This window comes from Scyliorhinus canicula, chromosome 14 (assembly GCF_902713615.1).
Source record: "Scyliorhinus canicula chromosome 14, sScyCan1.1, whole genome shotgun sequence".
Lineage (NCBI taxonomy): Eukaryota > Metazoa > Chordata > Chondrichthyes > Carcharhiniformes > Scyliorhinidae > Scyliorhinus > Scyliorhinus canicula.
Genome location: NC_052159.1, coordinates 4,112,874 through 4,130,423, shown reverse-complemented (window position 1 = coordinate 4,130,423; position 17,550 = coordinate 4,112,874). Strand labels below are relative to the sequence as shown.

The window sequence follows — 17,550 nt, the reverse complement described above, 5'->3', positions numbered from 1 at the left end:
GACCCACTGGGCGTAGTACGAAAAGAACCCAAGGCAGCGTTTGAGGGCCTTGGGGCAGTGAGGGAGGGGGAGCTCCATGAGGGGGCGCATGCGGTCGGGATCGGGCCCCAGTAGTCCGTTTTGGACTACGTAGCCAAGGATGGCTAAGCTGTCTGTGCGGAACACGCACTTCTCCTTGTTGTACGTGAGATTAAGGAGCGATGCGGTGTGGAGGAATTTAGTAAGGTTGGCATCATGGTCCTGCTGGTCATGGCCGCAGATGGTGACATTGTCGAGGTACGGGAAGGTGGCCTGCAGTCCGTACCGGTCAACCATTCGGTCCATTTCTCGTTGAAATACCGACACTCCATTCGTGACGCCGAAGGGAACCCTCAGAAATTGGTACAGACGACCGTCCGCCTCAAAGGCAGTGTAGGGACGGTCCGATTTACGGATGGGGAGCTGGTGGTAGGCGGATTTCAGGTCAATAGTAGAGAAGACCCGGTACTGTGCAATCTGATTGGCCATATCAGATATGTGAGGGAGGGGGTACGCGTCGAGCTGCGTGTACCGGTTGATGGTCTGGCTGTAGTCCATGACCATCCTGTGCTTCTCCCCGGTCTTAACCACTACCACCTGGGCTCTCCAAGGACTGTTGCTGGCCTCGATGATACCCTCCCGAAGCAGCCGCTGGACTTCGGACCTGATGAAGGCCTTGTCCTGGGTGCTGTACCGTCTGCTCCTGGTGGCGACGGGCTTGTAGTCTGCGGTCAGATTGGCAAAGAGTGAGGGAGGCTCGACCTTGAGGGCCGCGAGGCCGCAAACGGTGAGGGGAGGTAGGGGTCCGCCGAATTTGAGGGTGAGGCTCTGGAGATTGCATTGGAAATCCAGGCCTAGTAAGAGTGACGCGCAGAGGTTGGGGAGAATGTACAGACGGAAACGGTCGAATTCCACGCCCTGTACAGTGAGTTTAACCAGGCAGAAACCCCGGATTGGGACAGAGTGGGACCCGGAGGCGAGAGAGATCTGCCGGTCGGCGGGATGGACCACAAGGGAATAGCGCCTTACCGTGTCCGGGTGGACGAAGCTCTCGGTGCTCCCGGAGTCAATGAGGCAGGAGGTCACGTGGCCGTTGACCAGCACCGATGTGGAAGAGGGTGCCAGGTTGCGAGGACGCGACTGGTCGAGCGTAACGGAGGCGAGTAGCGGGCGATCGGCGGTCGAGTCAGATGAGTCTGGCGAGGAGCGGTAGCGACCCGTGTCCCGTGGCCCCGTCCCGGGGGGAGGACAAAATGGCGGCGTCTGGAGTACCTGTGGGTAAAATGGCGCCGCCCATGGAGCGCACGTTGTGGGGTCGGGACAAAATGGCGGAGCCCATAGAATGCACATGGCGGTGGTGGTGGATGAAGATGGCGGCGCCCATGGAGCGCACGTGGCGGGGTCGGCAAAAGATGGCGGCGCCCACTGATCGGACGTGGGGTCGGGGGAAGTGGACGGCGGGGCCCATTGAGGGAGCGGCTGAGGCGAGGGGACCTGCGGTGCGATAGCGGCGAACGTCCGGGACTGACACACCGCTGCAAAGTGGCCTTTCTTGCCACAAACTTTGCAGGTCGCTGTGCGGGCCGGGCAGCACTGGCGGGGGTGCTTCTGCTGACCGCAGAAGTAACAGTGGGGACCCCCAGGGGGTGTGGTGCGGCGGGCAGCGCAGGTATAGTGCGCGGGGGCGGCTGCTGGGGGGGCCGTTTGTGGGGTCCATGAGGGGTAGGACGGGTGGGCCGAGCGGCTAGCGGAGTATGATCGCGCACTACGGGAGGTGGCAGTCATGGAGAGCGCCAGGGCCTTTACGGCCGCGAGGTCGGGGGCGGCCCCTTCCAGCAGTCGTTGCCGGATGGGGTCCGATGCAATGCCTGTAACGAAGGCATCGCGCATGAGTAAGTCCGAATGTTCCGCGGCTGTGAGGGCCCGGCAGTCGCAGTCTCGTACCAGAGGTATAAGGGCCCTCCAGAAGTCCTCAATCGACTCACCCGGCTGCTGGACGTGAGTAGAAAGTTGATGCCTCGCAAACAGGGTGTTCGTCGATGGTGCATAATTCTCCTTGAGCAGTTCCATATCTGCGGTGTAGTCGGTCGCATCTCGAATGAGCGGAAAGACGCTGGAGCTAAGTCTGGAGTACAGGAGTTGCTTTTTCTGAGCCTCCGTCGGGGGAGGGTCTGCTGAAGAGATGTAGGCCTCGAAGACTGCGAGCCAGTGATCAAAGTCTTTTCTGGCGTGAGGCGACTGCGGATCCAGCTGCAGACGGTCAGGCTTGACTCTGATGTCCATGGTGAACGGGAAATCGTACAGCAATAAATTGTAGCGCTAACAATTATACTCAAAGCCGAGAGAGTAGTACAATACAGGCTTTATTGCTGTGCAATGCTATTCCTCCATTTGCAACTGTAGACTAGGGTCTGAGTGGCTCTCATGCATATTTATACACAAGCTCCCTGTGGGCGGAGCTAGCCGGCAGGGGCTGACCGGAGGAACCTGTATTACAGGTACAGGCATACATCCCACTACTGCAAGTACAGTAAGAAGTCTTACAACACCAGGTTAAAGTCCAACAGGTTTGTTTCAAACACGAGCTTTCGGTACGAAAGCTCGTGTTTGAAACAAACCTGTTGGACTTTAACCTGGTGTCAGACTTCTTACTGTGCTCACCCCAGTCCAACGCCGGCATCTCCACATCATGGCTACTGCAAGTACACATCACTACAGTGGTTATATGCACTGACCCTGCGAAAGGGCATCCCTACCTAGGGCCAATCCCCCACCCTATCCCAGTAACTCCACCCAACCTTTAGACACTAAGGGTAAGCTATCATGGCCAATCCACCTAAACTGCACGTCTTTGGACTGTGGGAGGAAACCGGAGTAAATCCACGCAGACACTGGGAGAGCGTGCAGACTCCGCACAGACAGTGACCCAAAGTCGGAATTGAACCATTCCTTTGACTCAGATTGGGTGCCAATTAGAATATAGAACATAGAACAGTACAGCACAGAACAGGCCGTTCGGCCCTCGGTGCCGAGCCATGATCACCCTACTCAAACCCACGTATCCACTCTATACCCGTAACCCAACAACTCCCCCTTAACCTTACTTTTAGGACACTACGGGCAATTTAGCATGGCCAATCCACCTAACCCACACATCTTTGGACTGTGGGAGGAAACCGGAGTACCCGGAGGAAACCCACGCACACACAGGGAGGACGTGCAGACTCCGCACAGACAGTGACCCAGCCGGGAACCGAACCTGGGACCCTGGAGCTGTGAAGCATTTATGCTAACCACCATGCTACCGTGCTGCTGAATTGAACACTGTCACTCTGAAACTGCGATCCCTCAAAGTGGGAGGAGGATCTTTTCAGTTGGGTGGAGTTCATGGTGAACACAATTGGCCTCCAAAAGAGGCACTTTAATAATTAACAGGCAATTGGATGAGAACCACCTTGTTCTTCTTTCGATGGTGAAGCCCACACAGCGACAGGTTTGATCCCGGATCGTGGACCTCATTGCCTCAAGGCCCCAGATGGGCCGTTCATTCTGTGCCGTTTACTATCTGCTGTCAGGGGCAGGGTGAGGGAGGGGGATTCCTCCGTGGGGCTTCAGCTGGAGATGGTAGCCACCTCCCAAATCCAAACCTCCATCCTCCCGAGTGAATGGTTGTGGCTGACAAAGGGCCCATGTGGTCGTCTTTCTCTGCTCCAGGGCAATGGTCTCTCTTTAGAATCTCAGTGGTGGTGGAGAGAAGCAGAATAATGTCAGAAGCGAGGTTCTTACATAGAATTTACAGTGCAGAAGGAGGCCATTCGGCCCATCGGTTGTGCACCGGCTCTTGGAAAGAGCACCCTACCCAAGGTCAGCACCTCCACCCTATTCCCATAACCCAGTAACCCCTCCCAACACTAAGGGCAATTTTGTACACTAAGGGCAATTTAGCACGGCCAATCCACCTAACCTGCACATCTTTGGAATGTGGGAGGAAACCGGAGCACCCGGAGGAAACCCACGCACACACGGGGAGAACATGCAGACTCCGCACAGACAGTGACCCAAGCCGGGAATCGAACCTGGGACCCTGGAGCTGTGAAGCAATTGTGCGATCCACAATGCTACCGTGCTGCCCATGCCAATGGTACACATGGCTCTCATCGCATTGGTCAAAGAGCAATGTCTCCAGTCACAGTTTGAACGAGAGGAACTCCCATCGCTGGTCCTCTAAGATATCCTTCACCAGGAAGGGATGGGGTGGCGATGTCATGTGTAAATGGACAGGCGAAGGGGTTAGTAATGACTTTGCTGGTTCCGAGATGGACGGGAGTCTGTCATGACTATGGTCACTTGATTTATTACTTCAATTCGTTCCCAGATCCACAGGCCTGGATGATGCAGGCGGTCCAGCCTTTTGCCTGGTTCCTGTCCAGATGAGGAGGGTGAGAGCCTGTTGCAGGTTGGCACAGGACCAGGAGGGGCTTGGGCCTGAGCAGCAAGAGGGAGAGGGGCCTCAAGTAGGATGCCCATTGCAACGGCAAGCATTGTTGTGACCATACAGCGTATCGTGGGCAGTGCAGCTAGCTACAGTTAAGCCAAACGCAATGCCATAGCCACATTAGCATGTCCCAGAATGTGGTTGCTCACATCTGTCAGCTCCTCCACGATGACCTGGGGCCTTGGAGGGACTCCCGTGCCGGTGATGTGAATGTACCACTGCTTCCTTAAATGTCCTTTCAGAGTTCCACTGGGAACCTGTGTGGTATCTCCCAGTCAGCCACACACAAGTGCATCCGAGAAGGGACAGATGTCCTGTGCAGGAATGTGCACCAATTTGTCTAATTCTGCTTGGATCCCGAAAGCCGTACAAGGGGCCATTGACTGCACACACGTGACCTTGAGAGCTCCCTGGTAACAGCCAGTCACATTCGTCCATAGAGAAGGTTTCCACTCTATGAACATGAACGTGCTCACAGAAGGCAAATCATATGGTGTTAGTGAGGCCACACCTGGAGTATTGTGTTCAGTTTTGGTCTCCTTACTTGAGAAAGGACGTACTGGCGCTGCAGCGTGTGCAGAGGAGATTCACTAGGTTAATCCCAGATCTGAAGGGGTTGGATTACGAGGAGAGGTTGAGTAGACTGGGACTGTACTCATTGGAATTTAGAAGGATGAGGGGGGATCTTATAGAAACATTTAAAATTATGAAGGGAATAGATAGGATAGATGCGGGCAGGTTATTTCCACTGGCGGGTGAAAGCAGAACTAGGGGACATAGCCTCAAAATAAGGGGAAGTAGATTTAGGACTGTGTTTAGGAGGAACTTCTTCACCCAAAGGGTTGTGAATCTATGGAATTCCTTGCCCAGTGAAGCAGTTGAGGCTCCTTCATTACATGTTTTTAAGGTAAAGATAGATAGTTTTTTGAAGAATAAAGGGATTAAGGGTTATGGTGTTCGGGCCGGAAAGTGGAGCTGAGTCCACAAAAGATCAGCCATGATCTCATTGAATGGCGGAGCAGGCTCGAGGGGCCAGATGGCCGACTCCTGCTCCGAGTTCTTATGTTCTTATATGCACGAACGTACATATGACCATGTGAATCAGGAGTAGGCCACTCGGCCCCTCAAACATGCTCCTCCATTCAATAAGATCATGGCTGATTTGTTTGTAACCTCAGCCCCACGTTCCTGCCCCCCCCGATAACCTTTCACCCCGTTTGTTAATCAAGATCCTATCTAGCTCTGCCTTAAAAACATTCTGCTTGCACTGCCATTTGAGGAAGAGAGTTCCAGACACTCAACATCCTCCGAGAGAAAACATTCCCCTTATCTCTGTTTGAATATTATTAATATTATTATATTTATTATTATATTATTGGGCGATCCCTGATTTTTAAGCAGTGACCCCCTTGTTCCAGATTCTCCCACAAGAGGAAACATCCTTTCCACACCCACATCCACCCTGTCAATACCCCTCAGGATCTGAAAGGTTTTGATTAAGTCGCCTCTTACTCTTCTACACTCCACTGGATACAGGCTCAACCTTTCCTCATAAGACAACCCTCCCATTCCAGGGGTTAGTCTCGTAAACTTTCTCTGAATTGCTTCTGACACATTTACATCTTTCCTTAAATTAGGTGATGTTACAAATCCCTGGACCAGGGCGCGGTCAATTCCAGCCCCACTCGTCCTGGAGTCACAACACAACTGAATTAACCAATAATTCATGAACAAATACTCCCCAAATCTTTGGTCCTTGGCTGCCCAATAATTACAGTCACCCGGTTTGTAAGTTTAAACACCATTACTGTTTATTTATTACTTGAACAAATATGAAATATGCAGTGAATACAGTTGGTTAAATGTCCTTTAACACCTGACTCCCTGTTTTACTGCCCCAACCTCTAGCCCCCCCCCCCACACACACACACAAGACAAACACACACAAAAAGGAAGGACAAGGGTGAAAAATAATAATGTTAAGGCCAAGCGTCCTTGTTACAGATGATGATTTCATCAGTACACTCTCTTCACAGTATGTGTGTAGTTTAAAGTCTCTGTTCTACAGCCTGTTGAAGTGTTGGCTACTGTAGGCTTGAGAGATGAACAGACACTTCCAACACTGATGAAGGTTCAACTCAATTTTATTAACTACTTCTAACTAACTAACACACGATGACTGTGGGTCTAAATGATGCTAACTTAAACTAGAGACCTAAGCCTTGTCCGAACCAGTTGATTCTCTCAGCGCGTGGTGTGAGTCTGTGCTGGGCTGGATGAGTTCTTGTTACACTGAGAGGCAGCACCCAGAATGAGCGGGAACCGTGGTGCCCTCTGCCTTTATAGTGTGTGTATTCTAACTGGTGATTGGCTGCGCTGTTTGTACATGTCGATTGGTCCCTGTGTGTCCATCAGTGTGTGTCTGCACTGTGATATACTGGTGTATATTATGACACCTGTAATGATCTTTCTTGCAGTTCGGCAGCACATCTCACAGAGTTTCCAGGAGAATCGTAGAATCCCTACAGAGCAGGAGGAGGCCATTCAGCCCATTGGGTCTGCACTGACCCTCTGAAAGAGCACCCTACCTAGGCCCACTCCCCAACTCTATCCCCACCTAACCTGCACATAGTTAGGCACTAAGGGGCAATTTAGCATGGCCAATCCATCTAACGTGCACATCTTTGGACTGTGGGAGGAAACCGGAGCACCCGGAGGAAACCCGCGCAGACACGGGGAGGACGTGCAGACTCTGCACAGACAGTGGTGCGAGGCTGGAATCAAACCCGTACCCCTGGCACTGTGATGCAGCAGTGCTAACCATTGTGCCACCTTGCCACTCTCTGGCTTCACATCAGATTGTTCTGCAGAGAGAGTTCTCAGATTCTGGATTCTGTTTGCACAGCCGGTTCTGCAGAGAGAGATTGTCCTGACAGTGGCCTTTTGGTCATAATTAACTGGATACTCCTGGGGGGAGGGGGGGGGGGGGGGGGTGCTGGTTAAATTCCTCCACCCAGTCTGCAGAATCGAAAGTGAAAACACAAACCTCGTGACGCTGAAAGCCAGAGAAGTGTGACCGATCCAATCACTTCCTGCCACCCGGCAGAGCACCGCCCCCTTTTGTCAATTCATTGGCTATCAGCCAAATCAATCAAATTGAGTCATCACTGGTCTCTCCCGCTGTTGCAATCCTCGTCTTGAATTTAAAGGCACAGGCCACTTACAAGTTGCTTTGCCTTAAAGTCACAGGTCCCTTAATTATCCGTGGGTCACAAATGTAACAGCAAAATAAAGGAAAGGGGAAATAAGGGGGTAAACAGGAAACAAACAGGAGGAACCCTTACATATCTTACCCCCTTAAAGAATGAAACTTCAGGGCACTGACGTTGCATTATGAGGTAAGCAAGACACCAATCACAAACATATACCCATCTAAATCATCCCTGTTATTAATGTGCCCTTCCCCTATTGGTCCGCCTTTAAACACGTGAAAAAGCATCCGCAATCACATTATCCTTTCTGGAGACATGTACAATTTTAACACTGAATTGTTGGAATAATAAATTCCAACAAAATCATCTTGCATTCCGGGTCTTAAACATCTTTATAAATGCAAGTGGAATATGGTCTGGAAACGTCTGGGGCGGCCAGCACCGATTTGTTCTCCAACACGGCCGTTGATCTCCCAAACTCCACTTGACTTTCCGTGGACCACAGCAGTTTCGCTTGTTCCACAACATGTCCACCATGCACTGTATTTCCGTCTCTAACTGAGCCAGTCTCTGTGGTTTTAGTCAAGGCGGATGTGGCTTGATTGGTTCAGAGTTTCTTATGTCTGCATCCTGATTAGGCAGCAGAGAGCCCCCTGGTGATTCCCTAGAACTCCGCCTACACTCTTTCTGTCTCTCATGTCACGCAGTCAGTCTTTTCTGATTGTCCAATGGATATTTAACCAAATGTTGAAGATCTTCTGCAGTTAAACCACAAGGGGTGTTGTCAATGTTGAGGGAAAGATTGGGTTCATGATTAACCAATAGACGTTCCTCAATGAATGAAATGAAAAATGAAAATCGTTTATTGTCACGAGTAGGCTTCAATGAAGTTACTGTGAAAAGCCCCTAGTCTCCACATTCCTGCGCCTGTCCGGGGAGGCTGGTACGGGAATCGAACCGTGCTGCTGGCCTGCTTTCAAAGTCAGCGATTTAGCCCAGTGAGCTAAACCAGCCCCTCCAGCTTTACATTCTCTCTTGTCCTTTGACATGGTTACCTTCAGCAGCTGAGGGTTTAACCCTCTCCAATTTGGTTGCACATGCGGTTCGAGAATTTTGCACCTTCTGTGGATTTCACACTGTTCACATCCCAACGGTTACTGCCCTGTTGTTTTTGTTCTCAGAAATGTGCCTAATATTTGCTCTTCTAACCCCCCTCACACTATTTGGGAGCCTATAGTGCGCCCCTGGCTGTGTGGTTGTCCCTTGTGTATTTCTGAGCTCAACTCACATGGCTTCATTTGATGCTTCATTTAGTATATCCTCCCTCCTCACAGCTCCAATTGATTCTTTAGCCAATAATGTCTCACTCCCCCCCCCCCCCACCCCGTATCCTGCCTGAAACTGTTATATCCAGGATTATTAAACTGTCATTTTTGCCCCCTTTAAGCCAAATTTCCTTCCTTGTGATGATATCATGTTGCCATGTGTCGATCTGCACCCTCAGCTTTATTACCATTCCCTTTGAATGTACATATCTACATTTTAACACAGCCAAGTTGCTGTGCTGTACACTTTTAAAAAAATAAATTTAGAGTACCCAATTCCTTTTTTCCAATTAAGGGGCAATTTAGCATGGCCCATCCACCTACCCTGCACATTTTTAGGGTTGTTGGGGCGAAACCCATACAGACATGGGGAGAACGGGCAAACTCCACACGGACAGTGACCCGGAGCCGGGATCGAACCTGGGACCTCGGCGCCGTGAGGCAGCAGTGCTAACCACTGCGCCGCCGTGCTGTACACTTTTTAACCTACGCTGCTTCTGTCTCTCGGAATCACTCACTAATTCTCCATCTCTCATTCCCTACTCCAAATCCGCACTCAGGCCCCCCCCCCTGTCAGCATACTCCAACCCCCCCCCCCCCCCCCCAAACAACACCGGCAATTCTCCCCTGCAAGAATGTTCGCCCCAGTCCTGTTCAGGTATAGATAGTCCAGCTTGTACACGTCCCGCCTTCCCCAGAACCGGCCACAGTGCCTGAGAAATCTGATGCCCTCTCCTCCTGTGCCAGATTCCTAGCCACGAGTTGAATCCCTCAATGCTCCTATTTCTATATCTGATTGCAGGTGGGACTGGGGTTAATCCTGAGCTTTCGAGCCGCTATTTGTGCACCTCCTTCACAGCTCCTTGAGATCTGCTTTCAGCACCTCACGCCCTTTCCTGCCTCAGTCATTGGTGCCAATGTGGACCACACCTCTGACTGTTCACCCGTCCCAAGGAGAACGTCCTGCAGGTGCTCGCTGACATCTTTGACCCTGGCACACCCAGGAAGCTGAAACATCATCCTGGAGTCACAGCGACTTCCACAGGAACGCCCGTCTGTTCCCCTAATTCCCTGTCACTATTGCTTTTCCCTTCTTCGTCCTGCCCTCCCGTTTGGCCGAGCCTCTCCTGGTGCCCCATCCCCGGCCCTGCAGTCATCAGCTTCCAAAATGGAAAACTGATTAGCGAACGGGACCTCGAGGGATTCCTGAACTAGCGGCCTGATTCTCGGAATACCTGCCGGTCACCCTTTTCCTTTCTGCCTCCATGCTCTCATCTCTCTGAACGTGCCAATAAGAAGCTTCAACTCATGGATGCACCACAGATCCCCAACTACCAGTTGAGCTCCAAAACCCGGAGCTCACATTTCTGGAGCTGGTGACATTTCCTGTACATGCGGTCGTCAATGTCACTGACAGCATCCACAACCTCCCACATACTACAGGACAGGCATTCCACAAGACCGCGCTGTCCTGCCATGTTTTCACTTTACTTCACTAATGTTAACTTTATTTTACTTTGGTTTACTTTATTAACTTTACTTGGCCTTAGTTTAATGAAACCTTACAACTATTGATGAATCCTACTGTTACTGATAAATCCGATTAACGCTCAATACACTTCCAGTTGCAATTGACCTCATCCCATGCACCAAACACCCATATAAACCTAATTCACTGTTCACTCGGTCTCCATCACACTCGGGTGTAGTGTCCTGTCTCCTCATGCGTCCCTTATTACTGGCTGTGATTGTGGAGGTCAATCATCTCAGTCCTGGGACATCACTGCAGGTGTCCCTCAGGGTAGTGTCCTCGACCCAACCACCTTCAGCTGCTTCATCAAGGACCTTCCTTCCATCATAAGGTCAGAATTGGGATGCACATTGACCATTGCACAATGTTCAGCACCATTTGTCACTGCTCCCTTTCCTTGACGTACTAATTGATGAATCTGCCAGGCAGTTCTCTGCCTTGGTCGATCACAAGCTCACCTTCACTGGTCAATGTACACGTTGGGATTCTTACAGTTCCACGCGCTGTAAGGTTGGTCTTATTGGCAACCTTGCAATTAGGCCCCGGGTTATTTTCTCACCATGCACGCATGATGCTGAAGTAGGGAGCATCAAGATCATCCTGCAGGATAATGGCTGCCCTGACCGGATCATCGCTCGCTGTATATCACACAAACTCATGAACGGGCCGAAGGTCATCATTTTTGACCCTGAAAAGTTCCCAGTCTACCTCAGTTGAAGGGTGAGGGGTATCTCAAAAATGTGAGCAACAGGTGAAGCTAGCTGATTTACCCTGTTACTGTGCAGTAACAACATGGGTGGTGCTCGCTACTAACGGGATGCTGCCAAAAAAATATTCTGCCTATCACACATATATGTAATGTGATAAATGAATTTCATCACTAGGCACGGAGGCCGTACGTCCGAAAGACCAGCGGATAGTATCAAACAGCATATCCCTTCAGCTGGTCACAATGGGCAATGTACAGACTGTCCCCAACAGCCCATACTTTCCAAACTCAAAACAGTGACCAACACGAGATGTTATTCCGCGATTGGATATCATTTGCTAAATAAGCCTCAGTGTGGCAAGAGTTACCCTGGTAACCAGTTTAAGATTGTCAGTCGAGCTCACAGTGTGATGCACTTACGTGTACCAAAAGCTACAGATATTCATACACAGGACTCTGTGCTTTGCAGACAGAGAGAACATGTACACACATTGCGCCTGTTTCAGCTAAGCAAAATAAGTGACAGCCATTTGCTGGCCAATTAGGAGGTGTATCCACAAGATGTACAAGGTACACCACAGCATCGCAACAGGGCTCCTCAGGCAGCACCTTCCAATCACATGATGGCACTGTAGCACAGTGGTTAGCACTGCTGCCTCACAGCGCCACGGACCGGTGTTCAATTCCGACTTCAGGTGACTGTCTGTGTGGAGTTTGCACTTTCTCCCCGTGTCTGTGTGGGTTTCATCCCACAGTCCAAAGATGCGCAGGTTTGGTGGATTGGCCACACTAAATTGCCCTTGGTGTCCAGGGATGTGCATAATGCGGTTGGGGAGTTTGCCGAGGTAGAGTATTTTCTCAGAGGGTTGGATGGGCTGAATGGCCTCCTTTTGCACTGTAGTGATCCCATGATGACTACCATCTCAAAAAACAAGGACATCCAGTGCCTGGGATCATCACCACCTCAAAGTTCCCCTCCAAGTCACTCGCAATCGCGACTTGGAAATATTGTTATGGGAGAGGTGTTTTCAGAACCCCAAAATGTATCATGGAGTTCAACCAACTTCCACCTTTAATGGATTGTTGCTTTTGAAGCACACGGCTTGTTCCCCAGGTGTAGTATTACAATTATGGACACGTGGGTTTTAAAACAAAACAATGTTTATTCCATGAATTTAACTTAACCTTTTAAATTTTTTTATTTTTTAATTTTTTAAAATAAATTTAGATTACCCAATTATTTTTTCTATTAAGGGGCAATTTAGCATGGCCAATCCACCTAACCTGCACATTTTTGGGTTGTGGGGGCGAAACCCACGCAAACACGGGGAGAATGTGCAAACTCCACATGGAATTAACCTTTTAAATGAACATTGGATCTCTTAAAACCCCTTACTTCAAAGATAACCCCGAAAATAATACAACACTACCCAATCCTGCAAACTGTTCCTTTACACATCCAAAAGACTTCACCACAAAAACAGTAACACACCAGGCTAAGGTTAATATATATTTTCTGTTGGATGGCAGAGATATATCAGCTTGGTTGACTTCAGCTCCAGCACCTTGCTTTTTCCTTCATGCAGCTCACAGCCAAAAACACAGTCACACCCAAGCTGCTTTCTCAAACTGAAACTAAAACCCAGAACTAACCTCAAAATGGCCGAACTGAGCTCAGCTCCACCCACTCTCTGACATCACTATTTTCTTAAAGGTACATTGCATAAACATCCATTTCTTAAAGGTACTCTCACATGACAATATATCGCCGTTCCTTCACTGTCACTGGGGCAAAATCCTGGAAATTCCTCCCTAACAGCACTGAGGGTGTACCTACAACAGATGGACTGCAGCAGCTCCAGAAGGTAGCTCAAAATTCAACCTAAATGAGCAGAACAGGGCACCTCTCGGATGATTACAGGAGTTTTGTTATTGTTTCACAGGATGTGGGCATTGCTGGCGAGACCATTCCTAATTACCCCTGAGGAGGTGGCGAGCTGCCTTCTTGAACCACTGCAGTCCTTGTGGTGTGGGGATCTGCCAGGCAGTGACCATCTCCAACAAGAGAATCTAACCATTGCCCCTTGACATTCAATGGCATGACCATCGCTGAATCCCCCACAATCAACATCCTGGGGGTTACCATTGATCAGAGACTGAACTGGACCCAGCCACATTAATACTGTGGCTACCAGGGCAGGTCAAAGGCTAGGAACCCTACGGCGAGTAACTCACCTCCTGACCCCCCAAAGCCTGTCCACCATCTACAAGGCACAAGTCAGGAGTGTGATGGAATACTCTCCACTTGCCTGGATGAGTGCATCTCCAACAACACTCAAGAAGCTCGACACCATCCAGCACAAAGCAGCCGCTTGATTGGCATCCCATCCACAAAATTCACTCCCTCCACCACCGACAAACAGTGTGTACCATCTACAAGATGCACTGCAGGAACTCACCAAGGGTCCTCAGACCACTACCATCTAGAAGGACAAGGGCAGCAGATACCTGGGAACCCCACCACCTGGAGGTTCCCCTCCAAGTCACTCACCACCCCGACTTGGAAATATAATAATACAATATAACATAATAATAATATATTATTATGCTATTATTATAATATATTATATTATAAAGTCATTCAGTTACGTTGTGGAGGAGTCAGAGGATGTTGATGAATTTCCCTGGCCAGCCAGCCTTTTCACAGGACCTTCTATAGCACTTCCCCATTGACTGAGTCAGATCGATGAAGGCCAGGCAGACTGTCGTTGCTCCTGAAATTTCTCGTTGCCAAGCAGTAAAAACCATGTCTGCTGTTTCATGGTTTGATTGGGAGTCACATTGGTGTTCCGGAAGGATTTCTTCAGCGATTGGGAGAAGGTGGTTAGGGAAGGTTTGGGTGATGATATACCCGGCAATGGCGAGTAGGGAGATTCCTCGGTAGTTCCCACTGTTGGCCCTGCCACCTTGAAGATGGTGGTGATGGCATCGTCACTGAGGTTGGACAGGAATCCTTCTTCACCCGGATTTGCAGCAGCAGCTGATGTTCCTCTAATACGTCCTCAGCTGGAGTTCTATCGAGCATCATGACTTGGTGCCATTGCCAATTCCCCCCATTCCCCTGCACACTGTTTCTATTCAAATAATCATCTAATGCCCTCCAGAAAGCCTCGATTGAACCTGCCTCCGCCACACTGCCAGGCAGCGTAATCCAGGCCCAAACCACGCGTGTGGGAAAGGTTTTTCTCACATCACATTTGCTTCTTTTGCAAATCACTTTAAACCTGTGTCCTCTCATTCTTGGGCCTTTCACAAACGGGAGCAGTTTCTCCCATCTACCTCTGTGTGGTGAATGTGTTATACCAATAATCCACCAGTGTATTTGTATCTGTGCTGTTGCCCTTGTGGGCTTCTCCTATGGGCCATTGTGTGGCATTATCCATCGGGGAACATGTTGGGGCCTGTATGGGCTCAACCCATGGAGCAGTCGACCTGTAGGCGGTTCTCAGCATTGGTTCAGTCGCAGGCAGGCACTGTTCTAAGTTGATTAAAGCCACAGTTTACTTCTACTCATGTCTCAAGTTAATTGATGGTTGCATCACTCTGTCCCTCATGATTTTGAACAAATCTATCAAATCTCCTCTCAGCCCCCAAGGAGAACAGTTCTAACTGTACATCTGTTCACTGTGTGGCAACGCCTCATGCTGGGAGTTGGGAATTCAGCCCCCCTTCTTGGTAGTTGGTGATGTCAAGATCTGGGGCCAATTTGTTTAAAATATCATTTTAAAATATCCCGGACTGCTTTATTTGGCCACTGGGAGATTCACACCGATTCCAGTAGGCTCTAGGCAAATCGGGGAGGGTTGACAGCCCTGTAGCCACAGAGAAAGAGCTGGACAGTGGAATGGGGTAGCACGGTAGCACAGTAATTAGCACTATTGCTTCACAGCGCCAGGGTCCCATGTTCGATTCTAGGCTTGGGTCACTGTTTGTTCGGAGTTTGCACATTATCCCCGTGTCTGCTTGGGTGTGGTGAATGTATAAATACTGTTAATTCACCAGTATACTGTATTACGTTATACTATGTTATTAACCCTGTGGGCTCCATCTATGGGCCATTGTGTGGCTTCACCCACAGGGGGAGATTTTGGAGCATGTACAGGCTCCGCCCATGGCTCCGCCCTTTAGAGGAAGTATAAAAGCAGCAGACCTGCGGGACCGCCTTCAGTATTGTACCGGTCGCAGGCAGGCACAGTTGTAAGTTGATTAAAACCACTGTTTACTTCGACATGAGTCTTTGAGTGAATTGATGGTCGCATCAGTGGGTTTCCTCCGGGTGCTCCGGTTTCCTCCCACAAGTGCCGAAAGACGTGCTTGTTAGGTGAATTGGACATTCTGAGTTCTCCCTCAGTGTACTCGAACAGGCGCCGGAGTGTGGCAACTAGGGGCTTTTCACAGTAACCTCATTGAAATGAAATGAAATGAAAATCGCTTATTGTCACGAGTAGGCTTCAATGAAGTTACTGTGAAAAGCCCCTAGTCGCCACATTCCGGCACCTGTCCGGGGAGGCTGGTACGGGAATCGAACGGTACTGCTGGCCTGCTTGGTCTGCTTTAAAAGCCAACGATTTAGCCCAGTGAGCTAAACCGGCCCCTAGCTAAACCAGCCCCTGTTAGTCACAGCAGTGTTAGTTAACAGCAGTGTTAATGTCAGCCCATGTGTGACAATAAAGATTATTATTAAGTTGGACAAGACTAACAAGAAAGCAAAATACCGCAGTTGCTGGAAATGTGAAATAAAACAGGCTGGACACGTTCAGCAGGCTGGGCAGTATTCTCGGGGGAGAAACGGAGTTGACAGCAGCTGGAGATGACCTGACCTCTGTTCTGATGGCAGGTTACCTTGACCTGAAACATTAACTCTCTTCCTCGCTCCCTGCAGATGCTACATAGACATAGAACATAGAACAGTACAGCACAGAACAGGCCCTTCGGCCCTCAATGTTGTGCCGAGCCATGATCACCCTACTCAAACCCACATATCCACCCTATACCTGTAACCCAACAACCCCCCCTTAACCTTACTTTTATTAGGACACTACGGGCAATTTAGCATGGCCAATCCACCTAACCCGCACATCTTTGGACTGTGGGAGGAAACCGGAGCACCCGGAGGAAACCCACGCACACAGGGGGAGGACGTGCAGACTCCACACAGACAGTGACCCAGCCGGGAATCGAACCTGGGACCCTGGAGCTGTGAAGCATTTATGCTAACCACCATGCTACCCTGCTGCCCGAGAGTGTGGATCATACACATTTGGATCAGGATTAGGCTATTCGGCATCTCCAGCCTGAGCCACGTTGGTCTGATATGAAAGTAGACCACTGCCTTTAGTGTGAATATGAAGTCCGGAGGGTTATTTGGAGAGGTTCAAAGGAGAGTCGTGTTGGACTCGAAAGGTTGCAGCTGACCCTCTGAGATCTTCCAGCATTTGCTGTTTTTATTATGTATGATCTGACTGTGGCCTCAACTCCATAATCCACTGACCCCCCCATAACCTTTGACTCTTTTCTTTGTTCTTTAATAGAGGGATACGGACCCAGGAAGTGTAGAGGATTTTAGTTTAGACGGGCAGCATGGTTGGCACGGGCCTGGAGGGCCGAAGGGCCTATTCCTGTGCTGTACTTTTCTTTGTTCTTCCCTTGTCTATCAAATTGAGCTTTAAAAATATGTTGCTTAAATTTAAAAATAAATTGATTTTTAGGCTTTTTTTGCATGTATCGACCCACGCGGGTTTTTCTTTTAAGAAATGTTAATGTGTTAAACTGTGAAAATGACAAATGCTTCAATAAAATATTTTCAAAGAAATATACTGTGGAGTATTTCCAGCGTTGTTTTATTTTATTTTATACCTTTCTTTAATTTATCTTTTTTTAGCTAGCACGAACAAGATGGCCCGAATGGCCTTCCTTCCATGCTGTGTAATAGTAGCCACATTGGACTGTGTCAGGTGGTTCCTGAGCTGTGTATAAATGGGAGGGTGAAAAAGTGGCCAAAAAAAGTCAGGTTCCGCCGAGATTTGAACTCGGATCGCTGGATTCAGAGTCCAGAGTGCTAACCATTACACCACGGAACCCGAGCTGTTCAGCCAGCCGCTGGGAGGCGTATTTCAGATACGCCATTGCCGCACCGCCCATCAGTATGAGCGCTGCCATTGGTCACAGCCTCACCACGTGACTCGCACAGACACAGATAA

The 17,550-nt window shown here is 49.6% G+C and overlaps 1 non-coding gene across 1 annotated transcript; it reads right to left on the bottom strand.

Annotated features, from left to right (window-relative positions):
- Positions 1–17,358: 17,358 nt before the first annotated feature.
- On the bottom strand, positions 17,359–17,430 carry trnaq-cug. Its single transcript has one exon. It is a non-coding gene; the product is annotated as a tRNA-Gln (tRNA).
- Positions 17,431–17,550: the final 120 nt, after the last annotated feature.